This window comes from Hypanus sabinus, unplaced genomic scaffold, assembly GCF_030144855.1.
Source record: "Hypanus sabinus isolate sHypSab1 unplaced genomic scaffold, sHypSab1.hap1 scaffold_1131, whole genome shotgun sequence".
In the NCBI taxonomy this organism is placed as follows: domain Eukaryota; kingdom Metazoa; phylum Chordata; class Chondrichthyes; order Myliobatiformes; family Dasyatidae; genus Hypanus; species Hypanus sabinus.
In genome coordinates, this window is record NW_026779189.1 from 111,613 (window position 1) to 118,879 (window position 7,267).

A 7,267-nucleotide genomic window follows, 5' to 3' on the forward strand; every position below is an offset into this window, starting at 1 on the left:
CTGAAGAGTTAATCTGGCTGCCCAAGACTGGTGTTTGTATCAGCGCATCTTTCGGAGCCGCGAGTCGATCCATTTTCAGGAGCGTCTTGCAAACCGTGTTCCGAGGAGAGCATCACGGAGACGGTACTCTGGATCCAGTAGTTCGTCATCCCTAGGAAGCCGGTGTTCTCTTTTCTTAGTGGCAGGTCTCGGGGAACAGAAATCAACCACCGCGTCCCAGCAACTGTCTAAGAGAAGGCAGGCTAATATCACATTGACATCAGGCGCAAACGGGGAGACGGGCTGCATTATTTGATTTATGCCTCTTTAATCCTGCACAAACCCGCCTTCATCGGGCACCCCCCCCCCCCCCAGGTTTCGAGATAAGCACTATTAGCATATTACACAGACACTAAGTGTGTCGAATAACTCCCTGTTATAATGCTCTCTCCATTATAGTTTTAAACCTCATTAATCGCTTCTGGACTCAATTGATACTCTGTGATAGACGGCGGTCGGGCATTTCGCTTAATGGGATTGATGGGCTTCTACCGCAGTTACAAATCCTACATGGTTCTTATGCTGCGCCCATAGTTCCGATCTTACTCGATGTATATCTTCAGGTTCTGTCAACTGTGATTCTGGTGGGGGATTTCATCTGTGGGAATCTACGATTTTTTTTACTGTTGCAAAATTTCCTGTAATGTGGCCCACACCATCACATCGGTTGTGTATCCATAATAAATCGACCCCGCTTGGTGCGGCTCGTCCGGATTTGTCTGTATTCCTCTCATCATCGATCATAAATCTATCATTTTGTAAGTGGGGTTTACGGCCAGAAACACGAGAGGTACTGTCTGTTCCTTTTCGTCCCTCTTGTTGTTCGTCTAACTTTACTTCGGCCGCCATGCCTTCGGGCCCAAAGAACACCCCCCGCTGTAAAAATCCAATACCCATTTTTCCCTTTCAGGGTCTCATATTTTCTATTGCCATTGAACAATTTTTAGAGCAGCAGTGTAGTGCCTTGCAGCTATTTTTTCATATTCTAATCGTCGTTTAGAAATCCTCCCTTTCGTATTGTGGTGCAGAAACGAATCGTAATGATAATTTACACATCTGCCTATTTCCCAGCTATACAGAGCCGCTCGCTCTGGACTTAACAAATTTAGCGGGGGCATCATGGTGTGAAGCTTGGACAGCGTATTTGCATCGAGTTTTAAGATTAAGCCTTCAATTGTGCAATGTATTCTTGCATGTAATTCACACAGAGTCTGCCGGCCCAACAGGTTTACGAGGGAATTTTCCGTTATAACGGAATTCTCATCAACTAAATATTTTCCCATTCTTATCTCAGCGTATTTTTCCCTCAGTGGGTTTAGATAATGGTTCTATCATAGGTACTGGGGCAATTCTTGCAGTTTTAATTGTTCCCTTCCCTTTGGGTATCTCCATGGAGGGGTTTACAGCTGATATGGACGCGCCAGAATCGATATTGTCTTGTATCCATTTATTGTCTACTTCTATACTTATTGCGAAATTATGTAGGGGGCTATTGAAAGGTGATCTTTGCCGTCTACATCGCCCATCGATCGTGGCCTCCCTATTCGACATTCCTTGGCTCCCTCATTGAGAAGAGAGCTGTCCAGGACTTTCCTGTCAGGCTCCTTCTCTTTGATTGAAGGGAAATGACCACTCCTTCGACCGATCTCCATTCCTACTTGTTTCTGCACATCCTGGCCTCTTTTCGTCTGCTATACTTCGTGGGCAGTGGGACACACAGACTGTCTCACGGTAACAATACTACTGGGGAAGAGGCTGACGGCACTTCAAGTATCTCTGATCATAATGACGATTCTGGGGTAAATCCTCTTTAAGGAACCCCAGAATCTGACACAAGCAGGGCTGGAACGAAGATTCTCAGACTGAACAAATATAATATCAATATAGGCACTCGGAATGTTCGCACTCTAAGAAGCACACGGAAATATCAACTTCTCGTCGATAAAATCGGAAGAATCGGCTACGTATCATTGGAATAACAGAGATCAGGTGGTCTGACAGAGGTCAGTATACAATAAAGAAGAGCTACACAATGTACTGCCCCGGTTCTGAGAAAGGAGGAAGAGCAGGTGTTGTGTTACCTTGAACCAAGAAATAGCTTTAGCTGAAATAGGCTCCAATCCTTTGAACGAACGACTAATGTCCTCCCGGATGCAATGCAAGCCTTTCCCAATCACAGTCATTGCAAGAGGTTTGACTGCCGACAGATCGCAATGGAAAACATTCAGTCGCCGGGGCTCTGGCAGAGTATGGCACATGATGATGATGTTACTACTGTCCTGCTGCTTCAGCATTGACCTCAAATGCAGGACGACCCCGTAATCCGGGCATCGGCTTTTACCTTAACTGAGCATCTGATTCTAATGTCAATAGATTGTAATTAGTCAAACTGCATCTGCCCTGGTTTCCACATTGATAAGCCAGTGAACAACAGTTTGGCAATTATATGAAACGAACACCAGCAGATATAACTTTTTAAAAAAATATTATTTCAGCACGGACGCCTTAGGGAAGAGATTTAACTACGCGGTAACGTAATTTGGTGGCACACCAAGATGCTCATTTCAACTTTGGCTTTTGCATAGACGCTGCATACTCCACAAGTATGGCATAAACATAAACACAGGATAAATGATAATCAGCATCTACTTCATTACATCTGGTGGTAGAAATAATCAAAAGGAGACAGCTTTCTCACCCTGAGAGCAGGACACGATTTAGACTGCAGAGTCGTGTAACCTGAGGAAAAGCTTTTCCAACCATATGTCAGAAGGAATCCGGAACGCATTGTGTCAGGTGATTAGTGGAACCAGAATCAGGATTAATATCAATGGCATATGTCATGAAATGTGGCGTTTTGTGGCCACAGTACATTGCAATACATAACAATAAAAACGCTAATAGAAGATAATATATTTTTTTAAAAAGCTGTTAAATTAGTGAAAAATAGGACGAAATGTAGTGAGAGAGTGTTTATGGGTGCAATATCCCATCAGGAACCAGATGGCTAATGGAAAGGCACTATTCCTATATTATCATTGCAGATCCAGACACATCACTGAGCAGACTGATAGGGCCCCAACCGATCAAATCCAACATCCCTGACCACAGTGATAACTTCACTGTCCACACTGAAAACTCAGCTGCTTTCCCAGTCGCACTATGTTCTACACGAGTAATTTCGCTGCTGTTCCAACAGCATCACTAACAATGCGAAGCTCTGTCTTTAAACACATCACACAACACCTCTATACAACCAAAGCTGACGTCCAGTTCTCATTGATCCCATTGTTAAAGGTCACGAAGGGCAAGTGTGACAACATTTATAATATATTGAATTGTCATTTGTGTTAACCTGCCATCAAATATAACCGTTGACTGTTCAGTAACATATAAACTGCACAGTCAATACTTCAGCGTTGTTATCACTGATGGGATTTCTAGCACATAAACATTATGATCATATGATGCTCCTATTCACAAAATATCACTGAACACTCAAGCTGATCGGGAAAACGTTCGTTGTGTTTTTTTTTGTTACCGTTCCTTGTTTACTTGGCCCGTGGTTACACTACGAGCAGAGCGGTGAAAGGGAGGGGTTTTCTTTTTTTTGCACAGAGTTAAACATACATAAAGCTTAATATATTTACTGCAGTTCCACCGAAGACATTTGTAACTTCGACGTTCATTTAAATCTGTTCTCTGTTCAGTTGATGAGCAGGTACAGAACCTGAAGTTACACAATCAAGCGTCGCTTGTATTCAGTGGCTAGCCGGAATGGTGCCGACAGGAGAATGTAATAATATCTTCATTTCGACGCTGACTGTGCAATGGTTTATAGAACATTACACAACTGTGTTTTTCTGATGTTTTGTGTGACGAAGAAAATGTTTTAATGTAACGTACATACATTTAAGTAAACGGTTAACAGCTTTAAGCACCATTCCTTCAAAAATGATTGCGATGAACAATGCCAATCAAAGTGCTCCCTTTGCTCTTTCGGCATCTCTCAAGTTTGTATGGTTGCGGCGTGGCCTCCTTTATGGGGTACGGGTAGCGGTATGTGCTGTAAGAAAAATCGTCATGTGCTGTAAAAAAAAATCCACCCCGCTTTCGTTTCTGATTCAACAATATCTGCAATTCGCAAAGAAGCAAGGCACTGTACGCATGTTGAAGATTATTGCTGTATCTAGATGACATTTGAAATACAAATCAGCCAGTTGTTAAACCACAGAAAGACTGTGGAAAGAATCCTCATCGATCAGTCAGTGATCTAAACCACATTGTGCTGGAAAGAACACAGTTGCCCACGGCTAATTCCATCATGCTTGTCTCTGTATCTGTCTCTCTCACTCTCACTCTCTGCCTCTTTCCCTCATCTCCATGTGTGTTCTTGTCTACTTGGTACTCTTGTGAAACATGAGAACACGTTTTCACAGAAGGCTAATTGTCTTGTTCTCTCTCATAAACCTTCAACGTTCCAAACTAATGCCGCTCTCTTTCAGAACCGCCGACTTTTGTCTCCCATTTCACACACACTAAAGTGGAATCATATGTGATTTTTGACAAATTTACCTCTTTCCTTCACTGCTTTTTAAAACAATATAATTTCTTTTATTGTTTGAGTAGGCCTTTAAATTTAGTAAAATTCACCGAAATGTTATGGATTTTTTTTTGAATTTCCATTATATAAGTAATAGCAACAGCACTGATCTACACACCCCTTCCACAGCTTGTGGGTCAACCAAGGGTTAACTCGATCCGGCGTTTCAATGAAAATAATTAGCGTAGCCTCAAAGTAGGATGCTGACGTCACCAAATTACTTCACTCTCTTGTTAAGAGTTCCTGTTACTTAGTTACCGCAGTTTCAGCGAGAGCATCCTCTCCTCCCACGGACACCGATCGAAGGCACAAAGAGGGAGAGTAAGGACAGACTGGCTCGTTCTGTCATGGATCAGAGTCCGGGAAGGACAGGTTGGAATATAATAGGGAAGGAGAAATATATCTTCTGGATGATTCCATATATATTTTCAGATGATGATTGGATAACGGTACATTTTCGAGTCACACATGCTTTAGTCGCCATCCAAGTGATTTTCCACCCTGTCCTCGCCATCATTGCTCTTCCTGGTGAGTCTCTTTACAACGATAACTTATGAAACAAGATGGAAATGCACATTTTCCCTCTTACGTATAGCTCGTATAGCAATAATTAACGCTGCTCTGCACATACCAGTTTATCATTAAGGAATTCTTTGCCCGATGCACTTTGGTAATTTACGGTCCAGTGACCTCCGACTTGGAAAATATGTACTGGCAGCTGTGATGATGCAGATCAAGTTTACGAGAATGATCCAGAAAATCAAAAATCGAATGTATGAGTCGTGTTTGATAGTCCTGTCCCTGTATTCGTAGGAGTTTAGCGGGGAGGGGTGGGTGGGTGTGCTGGGATGCTTACCTGTAATTGAAAGGCTCAGATAGTGCTGTCGTGCAGAGGATGTATCCAATAGTGGAAGAGTCTAGGGCCCGAGAGCACAGACTCAGGATAGATGAATTGCTCCTTAAACAGTGCTACGGAGAAATGTCTACTTCCAGAGGCAGTACGTCGGTGGAACAGATTGTCATTGACTTTTGCTGACGCTAACAAAGTTTACAGATTGTAGGAAAGACTATGGTGTCGGGAGCGAAATATATCAGCCATGATTCAATTCGTCCTGTGCTGGGGTCAGACTGTCTCGGTAAATGCTCCAAATAACATGGTCAAATTTCTGACGAGTAACCTTGATCACAATCGTTGTACACAGCGACCGGTCAGTGATCACGACGTATTCTGTTGGTGACAAATCAACTTCATTGATTCTCAGAAAAAAAAGGGCTGCTGTTCCAACTGCATGACAGCTCCCCTCGGTAACGATCAGGGACGGGAACCCGCGCTTCAGCAAAACCCGGTGGGAGTCAAGGGCACTTATTTCACTGCAGCTGAGGATCCGCAGATTTGGAGGATAATGCATTTTTCAACGTTTTTCCTCTCAGCACGTACGGAACTGCCTGATGTCCAGCCATCGCTTTCTGTTGCGTTGCTGATACCCGACTACACAGATTGCACGGGGTTTACACTACTTTGCAAAACGGTTTAATTCTATTGGTGGTAATCTCTACGATTATATTATTTCGTAATTTGTATCAATGGCACACATTATATGTTTGCTTTAAGAGAAACCTTCCTGGTATGTTAACCCTGATTTTTTTTATTTTGATCGCAGTGAACACGGTGACCGTATTCATCCTGTCTCGGGGACAGTGCGGCCTCTCCAGAGTTGTCACTTGCTACCTGGTTGCCATGGCAGTGGCAGACCTTCTGGTTCTTATCCTTGACCTGACATTGAGCAAATTTCCACTTATGTTCATGTCATACTACGTTTTCATCCAGTCAATGCCCAAGGTGTGTAATATCCACGCTGCTCTGATTTACACCGTCACCGACTGTTCGGTCTGGTTCACCGTCATGTTCACCTTTGATCGGTTTATCGCCATTTGTTGCCAGAAGCTGAAAACAAAATATTGCACTTGGAAAAATGCGGCCGTGGTTTTGGGAGCAGTGACTGTGATCAGCTGTTTAAAGAATATTTACTGGTATTTTCGACTCTCAGAGATATACACATGGGCAATCAATCCATTCATTTGTATAACCGAACATCATTATTTCAATTTCTTGAGTCAAATTGACCTGTTTTATTACTTCCTCACCCCTGTGTTCCCATTTGTCCTGGTTCTGGTAACCAACGGCTTCACTGTCAGGCACGTCTTAGTCTCCAGCAAAGCTCGCAGGAGACTCAGGGTTTCCGGCAACGGACAGAGTGCCAGAGACCCGGAGATGGAGAAACGCAGGAAATCCCTGATTTTATTGCTGATCGTCTCGGGTAATTTCATCCTGATGTGGGCACCTTTCACAGTGTTCTCTGCGTGGGAACGGTTGTATGATCTTAAAATATCTTTGCCTCCGCCAGCTTCGCTGCGAGAGCTGGGCATCATTCTGCAGCTTCTGAGCTGTTGTACAAACACAGCCCTTTACGCCGCTACACAGACCAAGTTTAGGGAGCAACTCAAGAATTTGGTAAAATATCCACTCGCTCTCGTTATTAGGAGGAAGCCATGAATTAGCGGCGTCTTCCGCCCTGAACTATTTAACGTTCCATACATGGTCAGCGCTTTCTCTTTTGGCTCCAG